The sequence below is a fragment of the Schistocerca cancellata genome, chromosome 8 (genome assembly GCF_023864275.1).
Source record: "Schistocerca cancellata isolate TAMUIC-IGC-003103 chromosome 8, iqSchCanc2.1, whole genome shotgun sequence".
Classification (NCBI taxonomy): Eukaryota; Metazoa; Arthropoda; class Insecta; order Orthoptera; family Acrididae; genus Schistocerca; species Schistocerca cancellata.
This window is the reverse complement of record NC_064633.1, coordinates 91,606,649-91,627,721: the sequence shown is the minus strand read 5'-3', so window position 1 is coordinate 91,627,721 and position 21,073 is coordinate 91,606,649. Positions and strand designations below refer to the sequence as shown.

Genomic DNA, 21,073 nt, shown 5'->3' with positions numbered 1-21,073 from the left:
ATCTTTGTCTGTTACACTGTAGCATTTTACTTTTGGAAAATAACATGAAGTATCACAAATTATGACTTTTCATGGTAAAAAAAGAAATAAACACTACAATTACATGCAAACAATGCCCTATCAGTTCACTCTACACACCACTGTCAATAACCTAAAAGTTTTTTGAAAGTTAAAATATTTCCTTTTAGTGCTTGTTTTAGCATCTGAATCACAAACACCAGCAACAAATGACATTGGGAAACAGTATTTACACTGAGAATAAGACTTTTCAGTTTTGAAAATAAAGTAGGACAAAGAAATGTGTGGAAAAAGTTGAAAAGTAGCGAATGCAAAGCCCAAAATCAGAGAACACCGAGTCTGCAACAAATTATAGTAGTAATATACTGCAGTAGTAAAGGCGTTCTTTTAATGAATTTATACATAGATTGTAAAGCAATGCTGCTAGAAAACCAAGCACACAGCTGCGCAAGTTACAGTACCCAGTCTTTAAATTACGAAGGTTTGCACAATAGACATGTTCCTTACTTTATGGCCTTTGGTTTGAACTTTTACATTCTTTTGCTGCAGCAGCAAATATTACATATGAGGAAGTTGCCTGAAATATCATATATGATAATGTGTGTTGTGTGTTCATATAGGGAAAAATCGTTTACAACACATTAGAAGGACTGAGTCAACAAATTTTTATAGTTTAGTATAATATTACAAATGTCAAGACCATTTGTCGAGCTATTTCTTCCAAAAGTAGTTAGCGGCTAAGTGGAAAGTGATAGACTATGAATCAAAGTCTACGATTCAATCCTCACATAGTCACTTATCTTTTGTCACCTCTGACAATGATTTGTACACAGCAAAGATGCCAAGAGGCAATAGGTTTCATAGTTTACATTAAACTGTGGGTCCCCTTATGACCAGCTGGGTAAGTCAGTTCAAAGGTTGGGGGAGAGCAACGGCATACCACCTCCAACAGGATCATTCCTCGTACAGCACAACAGTGCTTGTACCTATCTTCAGATTCAGGAAAACATTACTTATCTTCAGAAGTAATAAAATGAATACAGTTTTACATGGAATTTAAGAAATTCAGTCCCAGGTGCTTCTTTAAATGATCTTACTGGTTGGAGAGCATTAAGTATTGCTGCTATCCTTCACAACCTTGTTTTAAGACAGTCAGCATAACCCATGTCAGAGATCGTTTGGAAGGTGACAATCTGGTTGCGAGTTGGTGAAGCCAATAATTGAGAATATGAAATAAACACTGTGATAACCAACTGATAAACAGTGTTATCTGAGATCCAAGTCCATTGTTGGTAACATTTGCTCCATATTTAACAAAATTGTTTAAATAAATAATCATAATAATCATCATCTTGTGGTGTTGCAGTTCTTATTTCCATGCTTGCTAAGAAAACTGGATGAAGTATCTGCCTAACATAAGACACTCTTGAAGTTTTGTTTTACCCAGACATGTTTCCGTAGTTTTTGTGCTTTCTTCTGTGGCTTTCCTTTCTGTAAAATTGTTATTACATATTACAATCTACAACTAGTCATCGTCAAACTGCAAAATGTAATTTTTATATTTGTTTACTACGCATTTCTGAACGAAAATGAATGTGTGTTGTATTATTTTGTGTTTCTTACGGCTTTGATGTTATTGTGTTCGTCTCCTTGTGTAGCAGGCTTACAGCTAGCAACATGAACATTCAGTAGCCAATAGCTTCATGCAAGGGATGTAAACTAATGCCACTTTTTCCAAATAAGCTATAAAACTAGAACTTTAGAGATTTGTAAAAAACATAAAAGGCATCAGCCCAGTGATACATATCTCGAATATGATCTGTAAACAAACCATGTATAATATTTGACAACAGCCACTTCATTCACAAATGTAAATATTTTGTACCACATGTTTTCGCTAAAAGTTAATATGTAATAAATATTCTACAGAAATTAAATAAAGTAACCCCTGAAGACAGCACTAAATGAGCTGAAACATGTCCGGGTAAAACAAAACTCCAAAGGTGTCTTGCACAAGACAGAATTCCTCATCCAATAACAGTAATTGTTGTGCAAATTCATAAATGCATGTGTTATATAAAACATCATCTCCAATGAGAATTTTAGTATATATTATATAAATACTGCACATGAAAAATATAAGAAGAGAGTGTGTATCACAATTCTTACCCTGACATTCTACACTTAAATGTTGACAGATCTGCAGCATAATAATGGTGATCCAAATATCTGCAGAACATACTCAATTTTTCCTTTAATGCTGATAATATTCCAGTCTTAGAAAAATGAAAACTGCCATTTCAAATGTTTGTAAGTTTTGAACTAACTGATTGTTATACTATTATCAAAGTATTGATACTAAATTTGGTGTTACGGGGATAAACAATTACACAGTTAACAAGCAGCTGAGATCCAACAACGTTTACTGCTTACTTGATATATTTACAAGATAGTATATAATTCTGTGGCATTGGGACTCAGGTTTAGCAAAGATAAAAAAAAACCTGGTTTAACTGAAATGTTCAACACTGTTTCACCAAATCACAAGCAAACTATCATCCTTCAACTTAATCTAGATCTCAACTTACACTACAGATATGTGTAACCACATCGAAGAGTTTGTATTCACTTTGGCTTTTCCATTTTGTAACCACACTGTTACCTAACATAACCTAGACCTCACATTGCACTACAGATCAGTCCTCACCATAACCGGTACTCTTGAAAGTAATTTTGACACAAAAGAATTATGGTCAGTGTTCTGCTTCTATTTACGCATGTATGATGCCATACAGCACTATACTATACATGCATCTGAGTGAAAATACCTACAGGAAAATGTAAACAGGGAAATAGGTGCAAAATTTACACAACCATACTTGAAGACACTCGTGGATTCATCTGTAAAAAGACTGACCTCCACCCACATACCAAAGTGTAATTCCACAGTTTGTTTATAATTTAATGTTGGAACGGTGTCAAAAATGTAGTCTTATGTAGACAATTACATAGTGGGCATAAAAAAGTAAAATACTACTATTTCATAATGAGATGCCTATAATGCGCTACTGAAATTCAGCAGCAAATTTGGGGAGAAATGACAATTTCCAACTGATCAGAAGAAGGTCTTAGCAGGTAACATACAAATTGATGCATACTTACCCAAAATTTTAGAACTCAAAAGTACAGTTTAGTTACATATTTGATCATCAACTATGTCCCACCTGCTTAATGATACTGGTATGTAATTACAAAGTACTCAAGTTTCAAATGACATGCTTAAGTGCTCTGTCATGGCATTAGAAAACTAGAGCCAAATCTTAAAATAGGCACATCTCATGCTGTGTTATTTGTTCAGTTGCAACAATGAGTAAGTGCCAAGTGCCCAGTGAGACTAAAAAAAAAGTGACTCTATACTCTCAATGGAAAAATAAAGTTCTCTTCTGCTGACACAAAAGTCACCAACAATATCTGAAATGGATGTTAAGAACAAAATGTACAATAAAAAAATAATACAAAATACTTTTCAGAGTTGTCAATGACATTAAAAATTTTGACGTACAACATATGTACCCCACATGTACCAAGACACTCATTGGTGATTTCTCTATTACATAATACCATAATTTTAAATTTAATAATTTTAGTTACATTTATAAATAAACATGTAAAATATGAAGTCAGTGTAACTACAATGGATGCTTTTTGATATCAGAAATGACTGAAGTGGTAACAAAATATGCTTCAGATTTCAGCTGAACAACATTAAATTTGAAGCAAATGTTGCTTGCATAGACTTCTGACTACTCTATGAGTGAATCTGTATCTATATTTCACATCCACATTCGTTGACCGTTTACTTATGACCAGACTGTTACCTCCAAAAGCAACAGACCATGAGCTACACTGCAGCCACAATCAAGATTCTGGGCAGGCAGGAGGGCACTATCACCATAAAATCAAAAACCACATTGATATCACCTACAAAATACTTAAAACAGTTTAGGACTCAAGACCATTTCATTTCTTGGTACAATTAATCTACTTTTTTACGTATGGCACACATATTCCTTAGATCTATAAGTGCGAGCAGGTCACTTGGACGTTGCATGAGCCACTACAGAGAATATAAATTGTAATAAATATAACAATACACAAACATCCATTTTCATTGCATCTTTAGGAAGGTAGATAAGAAGAAAAATCTGAGCTTAACATCCCATCAATGATGATGATGGTGGAGACTGGTCAATACCTTGAATACGGGGAGAAAATTAGTTTTGTTCTTATCCAGGGAGAACCATATCACAGAGACAAACATTTATAGCAAATTTTGTTTAACTAAGTCCCTGTAAATAATTTTGCCTACCTTAGAGGTCTGAGAAAAGAAAGCTCGTATTTTGACAAAACTGACAAAGCACTGAAGAGTTTGCCATTTTGCTTTGATTTGTTGAATATCTTTTTTCTCACAACAGTTCACTGTTATGTGACCTTGAATGATAATTTCCCCATCATATTTATATTATAATTGCATATACCACTGTATAGATTTGCATGTAATGACAGATTAAAGCTTCCATACATCAGATACGCTAATGGAGGACTAGAAAGTTAATCCGTCCGACCCGTTTCAATGGCAACTACAACTAAACTCTGGATTCATTATCCAATTCCTAGGAAAGAGGGAAACTAATGAAGGAAGACACAGATGGATGATAATTACCACATTTGGTCTACATAACCATTGAACCAATTCACTGATATTCTCTTTAATATTTACTGTAAAATTATCTATTAACTTTCAGTTAATATGGACATGGAAAATAAATAAATATTACATGTGCTGCTCTTGAATGTGAGTTCAGTAGTGTCTTAGACACCATATCATATTCCTCCACACACTGCATTTTATCATAATTTAACATATTTAACCGATTCTGTTAATGGCCAGTAATACGGTTAGGTCAGTGAGCAATCTCTTCTAATTCATTAAAGTATCATACACACTGTTTCACAAAGAGAAACTACTCTTAGATAACTGTGATTATACACTGACTTATGATATTCTCTGTTCTAGCACCAACTCTGTGGTAAAGTTGAGGCTGAAGGGATCCCACTGGATCCACGAATTTTGCTAGTAGGTTCTTCATGACATTACAGACACATTTACTTGAGCAAATGAGTCAATACTTTCATCATTGTAAGCCACAGTATGATTAAGGACTACTTCATGCATTATTACCTGCAACATATGTACCTGTATATTTCCTCATATCATCCACCCATATCCCATTAGGTAGCTGCTGCAGCCCTTTTTCCATTTCATTGACTCAACCAAATACACTTTCTCAGCTCCTCAACAATCCATTATTCATCAACTACATGCCCTGCCCAACTCCACTTTGTTTCATTTCAGCAATAAATGTGTCTTCCACTCAAGTCTGTTCAATACTTTTGCTGTTTTCTTGCCTTTCTGAACAATTTGCAGTACACATCTCTTCACTGCGACCCTCAGTTACTAAAAACAGTAGTTTTTACATTACAGATACATGTCTCACTGCCACTAAATAAAAACTGGTAGTACACAATGACTGTAAACTTCCAATTTTGGTAAACTGGAAGCTTGGTTTTGAACTACTTAGTTTACCGAAATTCTCCACATCATTTTCACTCCTCTGATTCTTTTGCTATCCATCCAGTCACTTGATACTATTTAATTACTTTTCCAACTCCACTGACCTTTCTTAGCCGATTTTAGTCATTTTTTTTTCCAAAAATTTGATACAGGCCGAAAAGGTTTTGTAAATTTGACTCTTTCCCTCACTCACATTACACAACAACTGTCAAACCTACAATAAATTTCTGCGATGGTAATCAGAAATACAGCACATACAATGACTGACAGTGGATGTGCCCTGAAATATTAGCTCCAGTGACACACTAGGGTCTAGCGTGCCCGAGTTACAGGTTACGTTGTAAAGTGATTATTTGGTTGAGTTGGCAAAGCTAGAGAATGTGAAATATTATTGGTAACAGACTGATCTGTACTGTAGCCTGGTGTCTAAGTCTGTGCCATATTTAATGTATTTTTCATTATACAAGCTAAAATTGTAATGTAAATTCATAAAACTAATTTAGACAACGAGGCAGTCCCAAAGGTACTTTTATGGATATTATATACATATATGACTCAAGAACTACTAAAAATAAAATGCAATGAGGGACCACTATGTAACTTTCACCAAATACAACAAGTAGAGTAGAGTCACACACGAACTCTAAGTCTGGAAAACAAGAAATATTTAACCAAGGAAAAATTAGTATTTAATTCTTTACCATCAAACTAAGGCAATTGTATTACATTCAGAAGGCTAAATATTAGAAACACTGATGTTCCAATTTTTTTATCGTTTAGTACTAAAAGTCTCAATTTAGGAAAAATATGGTTAATAACGTACACGATATATTCTGACAGACCAATGACATCAACATAGAGGTATGAATCACAAGAAATGCCGGATTGAGGGCATCACTAACAAAATGAAAATATTAGCAAAACAGTCGGCTCGCCAAATCACAATCACCTTCCATTCTAATCTCGATCTCAGGCTATGCTACACATCAGTCTGTCACCACAATTGCCATTTTTAAGAAGTATTAACCAGAACAGTAACCTCACCATATCCACTAGACATACATATGTCTAATATAAAAATGGTCTAAACTACCAACAACAATAATTAAATGACATCCGGAGCACACACACATCTCCTGCAATTTAGTTGGACGGTAAGCATGGTGGCACAGTATTCGTCTGAAGAACAACGGGATATGGTTTTTCTTTATGGACTAGCCGACAATAATGCACATGAAAATTAATGGATTGCAATCAACATGTCACCAATCACATCAAGGCAATGCCAGGAATCTTTTAAAGAATGCGGTAGAACACGATTTGACATTAACAAGGTTGTGTCGCGACAGAGGATTGCCAGTTCGAGCACCTGCTGTAAGTAAACAACGTCGTAGCTACGAAAAAAGGTCTTTTCAGGACCGACAATTTGTAAAATACTTTCTGTATGCACACTAACAGAAACTACAACGGATGTGCCAGGACCCTGGCGTATTCACTTCCAGGCCCCCAGAGTGGAAGGTTGGCGCACAACCGCTGAGCATGCAGGCCGCCTTGGATACATTGCGATCTCCAGCAGGAAAGCATCCACGTTGTCCAGAGCATCCAGCAACAGGGCAATCCCGTGACCAATTGGATTGCATGGCGCCAAGTTTCCGTAGTTTAAAAATTGTGCACTGTTGACCTACATAGCATTAGTAATTTTGGTTTCTACTGGCATCAACTATCCAGGGTAAAAAATTTTGTGACAATTTTTCTCCACCCTTTGTATAAAGAACTTTAGAAAATACTTTCTGCCACTTTGATTTATGTTTAATGTTAACTGAAATCTGTTTTCAGGAACGCAGCTTATAGTCATGTGTTTTATATCCTATTCACTTAAGTCATCAATTATTTTGTTGCACAAATAACTAAACTTATCTATTACCTTTAGTGTTTCATTTTCTAATGTCATCTCTTCAATATCTTCTGATTTAATTCAGGTTTCATTAACTAATTTTAATTTTGTTGATCATCTGGGATATACCATGCAAAGTAGGACACACTTATGATTTTTTATAAGTTTAAAATTAGCTATTTCTTACAAATTGTTGAAAAGGCTAGACTTTTTACTGTATGGCAAAAACAGTTTGTTGCCCATCATTGCTTTCCCTCAATAATTTGTAGCCATTTTTATTATGTCACTTATTTTTCATGTGACTAGAGTCTGAATTAGGCGAGATTCTGGACCTACGTTTCAATTAATTTGCAGGTAAGAATTACTATATCATTTTTATTATAGTTACATACCCTTATGCATAGCATAAAAAGCATAAAACTGAAGTAGGTAAATTATAGTTTATGATAATTAGTATAATACAACAGCATGAACTTTCGTGTAACATGATTCATTTTCACATAAATAAGTTTTTATATTAAGAGGAATGTTAGAGCTAACTTTACCTTGTTCAGTAATTTATTTCTTTGTGTGAATGTGTAGCTAATTTCAGTATTAAAATTTTTTTCAATTTCAACCAATATTGTAAAAACAGAAAATTACATGTGTAATCTGAGATATATATATATAGAGGGAAACATTCCACGTGGGAAAAATATATCTAAAAAGAAAGATGATGAGACTTACCAAACAAAAGCGCTGGCAGGTCGATAGACACACAAACAAACACAAACATACACACAAAATTCAAGCTTTCGCAACCAACGGTTGCCTCATCAGGAAAGAGGGAAGGAGAGGGAAAGACAAAAGGATTTGGGTTTTAAGGGAGAGGGTAAGGAGTCATTCCAATCCCGGGAGCAGAAAGACTTACCTTAGGGGGAAAAAAGGACAGGTAAACACTCGCGCACACACACATATATGGAGTATATGCGGATGGGGGTGTGTGTGTGTGTGTGTGTGTGTGTGTGTGTGTGTGTGTGTGTGTGTGTGTGTGTGTGTGTGTGTGTGTGTGGGTGTGTGTGTGTGGGGGGGGGGGGGGTGCGAGAGTGTTTACCTGTCCTTTTTTCCCCCCTAAGGTAAGTCTTTCTGCACGATTGCATACATTAGCAAGGTACTGTCAACTCTACCTGAAAATGTGAAGGTAGTTTAGATCTGGTCAGATGAACCTGCCTCACAATTTAAAAACAAATACTTTACTGCTGCTGCACCTCAACTTCAATCGTTCCACAATATGGAAATCTAATGAAACTTTTTTACTACATGTCAACATCATAAAACACTGATTTGTGAATGTAACTTCAGTCACTATGGAATCTCCTATCTTGTAATCTCCCTTCACGGCACTATGCATTCCATTCAACAGATGCTCCGAACCCTTTGCCATCACTGACAGAATTATGTCATTGGGAAGCCTTAAAACTTATTTATTCTCCATGAACTTTAATTTCGTTCCCAAATTTTCCTTGGCTCCCTCTACTCCTTTACTGTTTGCTCTGTGCACAGTTTGGATAATATGGGGGATAGGCTGCAATATAGTCTCACTACATTCTCAACTACTACCAGATTAACTTAAGTGTTTGACGCTGCTTTGTCAAAACTCTACCAAACTATCGTGTTTCATTGTAACCTAGACCTCAAGTGTATGTTATAGATCAGTATGTTACCAAACCAAGAATTTTGTATTAACATTTTTTCGCGTTGTATCTTTTTACTGATATCTGGTTTCTGCTCAGTTTTATAAATTTCGCTCCCTGTCTTTTATCTCTGATAACTTCAAGAATTTCAGTCGTTCTCTGGATTCAATGTATCTAGGTCCCATTTTCTTTGGTTTCCTACCTTTCTGAAATTCATCTTTAATCTCCATTTCATATCCAATAAATCAGAGTCTGCATCGGCGTCTGGAAAAGCTACATAAAATGTTACAAACTATATGATGACAGAAGTTTTACATTCCTAATCTCACAAATAAACAATGAATCTACCATGTTTAGAAATATAGGTATTGTGGAAAATTCTAACAATTGCAAAACCCATTTGTACTGTGAGTCAGTGGTCTGCAAACTAATCAATGGTTGTCCAAAGTCCCTCTCAATTGCATTTTTCTAATGAAAATTAGGTGCTACGTATTTCACTACTAGTAGCTTTTACAAATTTGAAAAAAAAAAAAAAAAAAAATTTAATGAGAGTTATTTTAATAACGCAACACTGACCATATAAACTGATGAACCTAGCTCTGCATTTTTTTTAAAGGCAGATACATCATAAGGTGTTGATGATGTATACGACAAATAAAATACAACATTTTTCCTATAAAACACGAAAATTGATTTTCAAGACTGACATAGGATTTTGTAGTAGGGAAGCAGTATTCACTCGAAGCTGTTGGCTATCGTCGAGATACACTTATCCTGAAAGTATCACTCGAAAATAATAAAGCTGAATCTACTGGAATGCGAATAAATCAAAAACACCGGGAGGGTCCCCGATGTTCACACCAGTGACACAACAGCTATTATTATGGATGTATCTGTCACAAACAATTTCTCGTCACGGTCAGTACCTGTTAAAGAGCCGTAACAAAAATAATATTACCTTTTTAAGTAAGATACCCCTGTCGTCCAGTTCGTTATATTTAAAAACTGCTTCTTGTGTTTCAAATATCTTCTGCAACACACCACGCAAAAACTTAGTTTATATACCTACTTCGCAACCTGTCACGCTCGCAAGCAAGTCAATACTCTACGCCCAAGCCTATACACATCATTATCTTTGGTAATGGAAACATCTTTGGATTACGCATGAAGTATGTGGTGTCGTATATAGGCATAGACTTGCGGTTTTCCGATTGAGGCAGGTCAAGGAAATTTACATCTACAACCACAGCTGAAAACCACTGTGACATGCATGGCTGAGGGTTTTTCCCCTTGTCACACATATGAGCGTCTCACCCTGTTCTATTGGCATAAGGTGTGCGGGAAGAATAAGTCTGTGCACTGTGTCAATGGTGTCTAACATCGTCTTTGCAATCTATGGACGGGATTCGTGGCGGGGGGGGGGGGGGGGGGGCTGTAGTACGTTCCTAGATAGGATGCTTAATACTTTTTAAATATATGATAATTTTTAAATATATTTTCGCTGACGGCAATCTTCAAGCGTTTGCAAGTTCAAATTTTTCAGTATTTCCTTGACGCTCTCGCATGGATCAGATCAAAGGAACCAATGATCAATGAAGCAACCCACAGTACGTTACATTAGTTATATTCCATGGATCCTGGACAAGACTTCTGGGACAAGGAGAAAGTTGTGGGAACATGGAGAGGTCGAAAACTCTCTGACGTCCCAGGGAGAGGAGCCCTGAAAAAAAAGCAGAGACAGACGAGCAGCGAAATAATATAACTTCGAATGTCATTCAATTTGTAAGTAGAAGAATGAAATAACATACGGCAAGACTTCGGCAATATGCTTCTTAGGGACAATTAGTCATCTGGTAATCTCCGAAGTTCTTCGATATCCGAATCCGAAGAATCCATTTCAGTACTGGAACTGTCATTTGCTATGCTGATAACGAGGCCACCAACAACAGAATCCACAAAGCCACCCAAGCGCTACATTTTCTGCTCTTGTTTTATTAAGTGCTGTTATTCATCCCTTGAGCATTCAGACTTGATGAGTGCGAAGCTTGATGCATTAGTTCAAGTAAGTTTGGCAGCTTAAATGTCTTGTTATTTCTCGCGACAACTTCTGTAACTTGGATCTAGATCAGTTCTGTTGGGTGCAGATTGCAGTGGTACAGTAGCTACTTTAAAAATGCAGCGTTTGTACGGTTTGCTCGAAGCTGTGAAAATTATTGTTTTACATGTTTCTACAACGCTTATCACTCTAGATTGTACGAGATCACATCTTTGGTATAAAACAATGGACATAATCCAAACAAAAGATACTTCATTTTTCATTCTTGTTCTAAAAATTTAATTGGTAATCTTTTCTTAGTTTATCTTTAGCAACAATCTTTTATAAAATATCGATAACTAGGAACTTATATTTGCAATGAAATCTAGAATTTTGCACGTGATATACAGGGTTAATGGGTCCAGTTTAGCAGAAGATACAACGTCAGAATTGGCCAGAGAGCATGTATTACAAAGATGAAAGAGCTGAGAAGAATATTCAGAAACAAAGAAATGCAAGAGAGAAAAACTGTACTTAACATATATAAAAGCCAGTAGTATTTTCACGTTAACGATATTGCATTTGTATCTTAGTATTTCTCCGCAAAATACAATGGAAAGAAATGAATGAAATATATTACTAGCAAAGAATACATCACGTTACATGTATGTCAGTTGTATCTCGAAACTCTTTCGAACTGTATTGCTTAAGTGCAGTATGGGATACAAGTTCAGCGTACGTCGATTTCTTAGTTTCAACTAGCATTGCTGTCCTGTTGTTTACTTGAACTATGTATCCTCTGCTTCAGTAAACCGTGAATGAAACACCGGATACAAATTGAAAGCTCATTCGAAGTGTGTTGCTTAAGTACAGTACGGAATAGGAGTTTGTCGTAAGTCGATTTCTTCGTTTTCACTAGCATTACTGTCCTGTTCTTCACTTGAACGATGTATCCTCCGTTTCAGTAAACCCTAAGTGGAACACGGGATACAAATTGTAGATGTGTTGTTTATTTCGTCTCCGCTATTACTAACAGTATTTTCTTATGTACAGAGGAACTACTGATGACAGAAGGACCTACGTATGTAATATATGTATACCAGACTTCCATTGACCTCTATATATGTACACTGGTAACGAAAAGGTGGAAATAGACGTAAGTTACATTTGCAACCTGTACCTCAATTGAACTACACGGAGACAAGAAGACGACACATGTACAATTTGTATCCCGTACTTCACTATGGGTACAGTTTTCTTGTTGCCTTGGACGGTGCTAGTATCCCATTCGTTACTTGAGCTATATAGCTATATGCAACATTTGTATCTTGCTCGCCAATTGACATATATAGTGTCAGTGTAAAGGTGAAGTGGAGGACGGGATACAAATTTAGGTGTGTCGTCAGTGTAAAGGCGAAGTGAAGGACGAGATACAAGTTGTAGTTGTGTCAGGGGTTTCACCTGTAATATAGCAAGTACACATTCGAAAATGTCGTACTGATACTAGTGCTGGGAAACGAAAGAAGATCGACAGCCGAGAAATTTCTATTACGTACTTCACAACACGAAAATGCACATATTGGAGGGGAAAAAAACAGTGAACTATGTCAAAATAGTGAAATACAGTGAAAGAAGCTAATGGGAAAGTGAACTTATCACACGGAAATATCGATTAATAACCGAAGCTCGCCTAGACAGACAGTAACGGAAATTACATACCCACAAACAGACAATCCATTCCTATAAACGAAAATAAGACACTAAAAATTGTTCTACAATAACAAACTAATATTCCAAATTACCTCAATATCATTACGAATAATTATTTTAATGTACGATGATAGCGCTTATCCGGAACACAGAACTGCTTTATTATCTATGCCTTGAAGTGAAGACGTTACTATCTATGACTAATGTATGACGTCATTGGTCAAAGCCGACGGGTTGTATCCCCTGCTTCACTAGACCTGGGTTAATCACCTATAACTTGCACTGCAAATATTGCACAAATGGAAAGTGTTATTGATGTGCAATTTTCACAGAATAGTTTCATAATCAGGGACTTTTGTTGTTAGACAATCAACAGATTGTAATAATACTTAGAAAATGTATTTTTTGTGCAAACATACAATTTTTTAATGAAACAATGCCTGTTGACATTACCAGTATAAAAATGGAGTAAATTAGAATGTCAGTGGTGTTTATTGCAGGTTTGTAGCGCGCCGGCCGCTGTGACAGAGCGGTTCTAGGCGTTTCAGCTCGGAACTGTACTGCTTCTACCGTCGCAGGTTCGAATTCTGCCTCGGGCATGGATGTGTGTGTTGTCCTTACATTAGTTAGGTTTAAGTAGTTCTAAGTCTAGGGGCTGATGACCTCAGATGTTAAGTCCCATAGTGCATAGAGCCACTTGAACCATCTGAATTTGATGGTAGCGCAAGTCGTTTACGAGATAGCGTATTTTGATGTTCTCACACTAAAACTTGTACAATACCTGGTGTAGCACACATCAAAGAACAACACAGCTTTATACTCTAGTTATGAGGCTTCTGGCCAGTAACGAGACAAATGACCATCTGACCATCACAAGTTATGTACAAAATGACCACCAACAGCAGCAATTTACGCTTCCAGCCTGGTATGGAAAGACTGCTGCATATTCAGTCGAGAAGTCCGAGCAAGCTACAGTAATACATAGTTACATACCATTGGGTGTAGTAGGTATATCGTTGTAGACAGCCTCTTTCAGCTTTCGCTACAGAAAAATGTCTACAGGTGTCAAATGCGAGGAATGAGTTGGCCGAGGTACATGTCCTCTGCATCCAATCCAACGATTTGGAAACAATTCGTGAAGATATGCTGTAGTACTTCGTGCACTGTGGGCTGGACAGCCAGCACATTGATACCACAGGTTAATCCCAGTCTGAAGAGGAACGTCTTCTACCACCCATGGAAGATGGTCTGTTAGGATGCTGTGATACTTGAACGTGTTTAATATTCCTCTACAAAAATAGGCATATGGCTGATAGTTTACAACACAACATGTTGGCATTCCATGGACGCTGACATTCCATCTGACGAAGCCAATGGGGATTCTCAACAGACCAATAATGTATGTTTCAGCCGATTACCTGTCCATGATTGGTAAATGTGGCTTCATTGCTAAACAAGATACATCTGGAGTATCTCGCCTTAATGCCCATGTACAGAAGTTAACATGATTCTCATAATCGTTTCCATGCAGCTCTAGATGAAAAATGTGATAGGGATGGAACCTATGTCGATGGAGAAAGCATAGGACACTTGCCCAAACCATGCCACTTCCTTGTGTCATTGGGCTGGATCTAATGTATGTATCAACTGCAACAAGAGCAAGGATATTAATTTGCTCTTCTTCTGTCATCACTTGTTCCCTTCTGTCATGTTGTCTAGGTGTTCCACTACCACTTTCAAAGAACTGGTTTTAGAGATTGATAAATAACTACTGAGGTGGTTGACTTCTATTGGGATATCTTGCTGCATACATCGTACAGGAACAAACTGCATTCTTCCTACACTCTTCACACACCATGAGAATGTCGCCTTTTCCTGTATTGGGAAATCCCACTGTCAACTCATGAACTACTGCCTGGACTGTCACACACTAAGTGACTAGCAAGTTACAATGCAAGAAACACACAATTACACACAAGTAGACAGTAAGCAAACATAACTACATCATACCTAGCAACTACGCAGGTTGAATGGTAGAAACGAGTGTCAGCATGCAACCTTTTCAAAATACGGTATTTCGTAAACGCCTCACACTAGAATCTTGCATAAAACACCACTGACATTCTAACTTACCCTACTTTGAGTGTGTTATGTCAGTAGGCATCGCTCCATTTCAAAAAAGTGTATGTTTGCGCAAAAAATACACTTTCTAAGTATTATTATAATCCGTTTATTGGTTAACATTGCAAGTCCTGACTACCAGCCCAATCTTGAAAACCGCACATCAATAGCGCTTTCCATTTTCGCAATATTTGCGGTACATCTTTTAGGTGATTCACCCTGTTAAATCAGAAAGAAGAAGATGTGGATTTTTCGTTGAATTTATGATTAAATAGCTGTTAGGTAGCATATATTCAAGAATTTTTGTTTTTAAGTTATGAAAGTATTCTAACTGAACGAAAAAAACGCGAAAAAATATAGAATCAAACTGGGATTCGATCCAGTGATGTGCAAAATACCCACTTTTTATTCTTCGACACTACTAATTAAGCCAAGCGTATTGTTTCCAATAACATCTTAGCTTTACTTTCCAAACATCATTAAAAAATTCAGAAGTTATTTTAAGTGTAAATTTGTGAAAAAAATTCGGAACACCCCGCTTCTCGCCATTTTTAACAGTATTCCATGGATTTTTTCACTACAGAGCAGGAAGCAGTGTCAGCTGTTTTCACAGAAAATATTAACACTATGACACTCACTTCACTACTAGCGTTTACAGAGACTACAACCATACACGATTTTTAAAATAAAAACTACATAGATAGGAAGTGGCTCTTAGTACATTAGAATCTCTTAAAGTTTAACTTGCAGTAACATAGTAGATACCTACTAAATTAGTAGGACCTACTTCCAAGAGTGCAGTAACACCAGTGTATGTGTGCTACAGCTGCTACAAATCATCATGTTTGAGTCTGTTACAGCAAGTTTATACTTATGACGAATAAAGTACAGTGGCCGACTGCACCATCGTCGATTAAAAGATATCTGAGGGTCCCGTGATCATTGTTAAGGCTTATTTATGATTAAGTTGTCTCTGCACTGTATCAATGTTAAACACCAGGTAGCAAAATGTGTTCAGCTAAAGGTTAATTTACACTGTCCATCATGGCACCATCAACCGTTTGGTTCCAGGGGAATTTTCAATTTTTATAATGCGTGAAGTGCATATATACAATGCATTAACTTATATACACAGATTTTGGAGTTCAAATTTGTACAAAAATGACATTTATTCGACTCAGATGGCATGCAGCTTCCAGGAATAGCTTATATAGTGTAGAAGGAACACAGAAGTGCAAGACAATGCAAAAAAGAGTGTAGGTCTGAAAAACGTCATTATATGGTACAGCCAGGAAATTTCGCACAATATACAAGGAGCTCGAGGAAGAGTAATCTTCGTTTTATAAATATTTTAGAAAGTCGAAGCACCAGTTTTTTTCCTTTGTTAGATTAAATTGCATCCAGAATTACTAAAAGAAACATAGTGCTATGAGGTGCCATTATATCCCATGAAAATTTGCTTGTTTAAGGTTGAGTTTAGTTGCCAGTCCAGTGCAAATTTTTGTGCAGTAGTCATATCTCCCTCAACACTTTTCCTTTCAAGATTTAAATTTTGCTTTGTATCTTGTATTTGACTTTTAATAGTTCAAGTGTCTTAATTGTACTGGGTTTAGCTAGTGAAACCCCATAAATATTGATCCCTGATCCCTGCAAAACTGTTTGAAACACATTCCTAAGAGCTACATAACACTAAATAAGACTACCACAAACACACATTTAAACAAATATGTTACTTGATGTATACTTCACAGCAAAAGCATTTTTCCACTGCTGCAGTGTCTTAAGGTTTCAGTGTATTTCTTTTTTATGAAACATTACAAAAGCCTGATGACATACAAATAAATTGCACTTGCTAATCAGTCTGAATCTATCCAGACTTCTCTTTTCACTTCAAGTTGCAGCTGTAATGCAGTCAGTTTCATTTTAAAATATTAAATGCATATGTACAAAAATCTACTTTATAAATGTAGTAGATGACAAGTAATTTGAACCCTCACATAGTACAATTCAGACTGCTACCTGACTCCTTCGTTAATCTTTTGTCATTCATTAGAAAACTATATATTTTAACAAAAGAAAGAACGAAATGAAACAATTTGTAGCAAATTACAAAAATAATGAACAACCAACAATTGATATCAGGCACGAAAAATACGACATAACAAAATATGGAAATGTCTGTAAGAATATCAGCCCTCAAAACTTTTTCCCGAGAAACTTCGTCATTGCCATGAAGTTTCACAAAACCCAAACAAATTATGGTCACACAAAAATGCTGTTAGTGGCAACAAAGTTCCCAATCGCTAGCGAATAAGACAAAAACTGAAACTGAGAGTAGCAAAGCAAAAGCTGAAATGCTTTACTCCATTTTCAAATTTTCCTTTAGAAAGAAACACTTAGGAGAATTGCCCCAAATTAATCCCTGTACCACTGAAAAGATGAATGAAAAAAGTATTAGTGTCAGTGGTGCTGAGAAACACCTAATCAGTAGCGAGACAAATGAAGCTGAAATCGTTGAAATTGGACATAGCTACAGGGCCCTATTGAATCCCTGTCAGATTCTATAGGGAATTTGTGGCTGAGTTAGACCCTCTTCTAACTGTAATCTATCATAGTTCCCTCAAACAAAAAACTGTGCCCAGTTCTTGGAAATAGGAACAGGTCACATCTGTCTACAAGAAGGGTAGTAGAAGTGATTCACAAAACTACCATCCAATATCCTTGACACTGATTTTTCATAGAATATTAGAACATATTCCGAGCTTAAAAATAATGAGGGATCTTGAACAGAAGACCTCCTTGTTGCCAACTGGCATGGGTGTCAGAAACATCAGTCATGTGGAACCCACACTCATACTTTTCTCACATGATGTACTGAGAGCTTTGGCTCAGAGTAGTCAGGCAGATGCAGTATTTCTTGATTTCCGAAAAGCATGTGACTCAGTACCACTCCTATTGTCAAAAGTACAGATATATTAGATACAAAGTGAAATCAGTGACTGGATTAAGGACTTTTTGGAAGGAAGGTCGCAGCATGTTATCTTGGATGGAGAGTCTTTGTAGATGTAGAAGTAACTTCAGGTGTGCTCTATCAGAAGTGCATTAGGACCCTTGCTGTTCATGTTTTATGTTAATGACCTTGTAGACAATATTAATAGTAACCTCAGACATTTTGCAGATGATGGAGTTATTTATAATGAAGTACTCTTTGAAAGAAACCACCTAAACACTACGTCTGATCTCAATAAGATTTCAAAATGGTGCAAAAATTGTCAACTTGCTTCAAATATTCAGAAATGTTAAATTGTGTGCTTCACAGAACGAAGAAACTTAGTATTCTATGACTGTAATATCAATGTCACTGTTGGAATCGGAAAACTCATACAAATATGTGGGAGTAACGCTTCATAGGGATGAGAAAGGGAATTACCACATTGGCTCAGTTGTGGGTAAAGCAGGTAGTAGTCTTTGGTTTAGTGGTAGACTACTGGGAGAAGTAAATTCAGTCTACAAAGGAGATTGCTTACAAATCACTCGTGCGACAGGTTTTAGAATATTGCTAAGGCGTGTGGACCCACACCAAGCAGGACTAACAGGGGATATTAAACGTATACTGAGAAGGGCAGGACGAATGGTCACAGGTTTGTTTAATCCTTGGGAGAGTGTCACAGACACGCTGAAGATACTGAAGCGCAGACGCTTGAAGACAGACGTAAATTATTCTGAGAAAATCTATTCACAAAGTTTCAAGAACTGGCTTTATATGATCACTCTAGGAATGTACTACAATCCTCTACATATCGCTCACATACGGACCATGAAAGTAAGATTAGAATAATTACTGCATGCACAGAGACATTCAGACATTGTTCTCACACTCCATATGTGAATGGAACAGGAAGAAACCATAATAACTGGCATAGTGGGACACATCATCTGCCATGCATCTCACGATGCTTTGCAGAGGGTAGCTGTCTGATGTGGATGTGATGTGACGCGATGGACGGCTCATTAAACTTTGACAAAAGACAGTATATACAGTTCCACACAGTAAATGGAATCACACCATTGATAAATACAGACTTCGATCAGAAATCGGTAGCTACGGTAGAATATTCAAAATTTCTAGGTGTATGCATTGATGAGGGGTTGAACTGGAAAAAACACACTGAGGATCTGCTGAAACGTTTGCGTTCAGCTACTTATGCTATTAGGGTCATTGCAAATTTTGGCGATATACATCTGAGTAAATTAGCTTACCATGCCTATTTTCATTCTCTGCTTTCCTATGGCATCATATTCTGGGTAACTCATCACTGAGTAAAAGAGTGTTCATTGCACAAAAGCGAGTGATCAGAATAATTGCTGGAGCTCATCCAAGATCATCCTGCAGACACTTATTTAAAGAGCTGGAGATCTTCACTGTAGCCTCACAATATATATATTCACTTATGAAATTTATTATTAAAAATCCGAACGAATTCAAAAATAATAGCAGTGTACATGGCTACAACACTAGGAGAAAGGATGATCTTCACTACTCAAGGTTAAATCTAACTTTGGCTCAGAAGGGGGTAAATTATGCTGCCACAAAAGTCTTTGGTCACATACCTAATAGCATCAAAAGTCTGACAGATAGCCATATAGCATTTAAAAGGAAATTAAAAGAATTTCTTAATGGCAACTCCTTCTACTTATTAGATGAATTTTTGGATATAATAAGTGGATAATTTCCCCAACCCCCACAAAAAAAAGAAAAAAATTGAAAATATTAAGTGTCATGTAATATTTTGTGTAATGTAATATCTTGTATAGACACCTTTTATTAACCTGACACATTCCACATCGTTATGAAGTGTCATATTCATGATCTATGGAACAAGTACTAATCTAATCTAATCTAATCTAATTATGAATACCGCCATTTGAAATGCACTGCAGAATGTTTTAATGCGAGATTACGTTGTGTGATGTGATGGCCAGTGTGAATCGGCCTTAACTTGGAATTTGACCTTGATTAACTCCTTGCATTACCAAGAAATGCGTCTGTTATACATGCAAATATGATGATTATTACTGCCTGTGGTATTTACGTGTGCTTTTCAGTTTGTTATCATAACAAGGCTATAGTTATTGCGCTATGAATAACATTTCTCAAAATCTGAAACTTAAATGATTTTATTGTTGGTTGGCAGTAATGCAAAAATTTTAGAATGCAAAAAAGAAAAGAAAAAGAAAAGTGGACTGGTGCAGTGTTAAGGAGATTCAAGACTCTCATTGATGGAATGAACTGCAAATAGTGATGTACAACGGTCTGAGAGATATATATAGCAGTAGAAGTTATTCATTAGCTTAACTGAATATTCATCCTGTTATCAGTTTTAAATTGAATGTAGTTGAACTATGTGTAGTGTCTAATGTCACTTTATACATGCATAATACCTATATTCCCATTGTTTTATTGACTATCATCTCTCTGAAGTAACATACTTTATCACATAGATTTCAAGATCGAGTTTCGATTCGTAATTTCATTTGAATGGAAGAGGAGACTTTTTCGAAACAGCCCATCATCACTGAAAAAGATGTTTCCTGGAAAGATACGAACACGAGGCGGTCCATAAAACCAAGAGATAGGTACTATATAGATATTTTACACGAAGTTCCACATTAACAAAAACTTCCAGTGTGTAACTTGTGGTTACTTTCTGACAAAGACTGACTGTTACATTAAGATTTCTGCCCACAGTGGTAAGATTCGACACGCTGGCCTTTGCAACAAGAATTACATCAGATGCATTATTTACAATAATTTACATCGACTAGTCCATGTAATACCGCTATTACATTAAGAGGAAATACTCAGAATTTTTAGGAAACTGCGGACGAAAAAAAAAAGAATTGAGTTGAGGTGGACATAAACCTGCTACTTACCACGTCACAGCTCATGATGCTATCAATTTTTTTCACGTTTTTCAGATGTTATT

The 21,073-nt window shown here is 36.3% G+C and overlaps 1 protein-coding gene across 18 annotated transcripts in view; it reads right to left on the bottom strand.

The window, feature by feature from the left end:
- Positions 1–10,360, bottom strand: part of LOC126095287 (cytoplasmic dynein 1 intermediate chain) — a 197,842-nt gene extending 187,482 nt beyond the window's left edge. For 5 of the 18 annotated variants that reach the window (XM_049910059.1, XM_049910063.1, XM_049910060.1 and 2 more), the window contains exon 1: positions 10,179–10,358. The gene's annotated coding sequence lies outside the window, so the exon portion shown is untranslated. Of the gene's footprint in view, positions 1–10,178 lie in introns of all 18 variants that reach the window. The other 13 variants (XM_049910061.1, XM_049910065.1, XM_049910067.1 and 10 more) reach the window with 4 other exon arrangements.
- Positions 10,361–21,073: the final 10,713 nt, after the last annotated feature.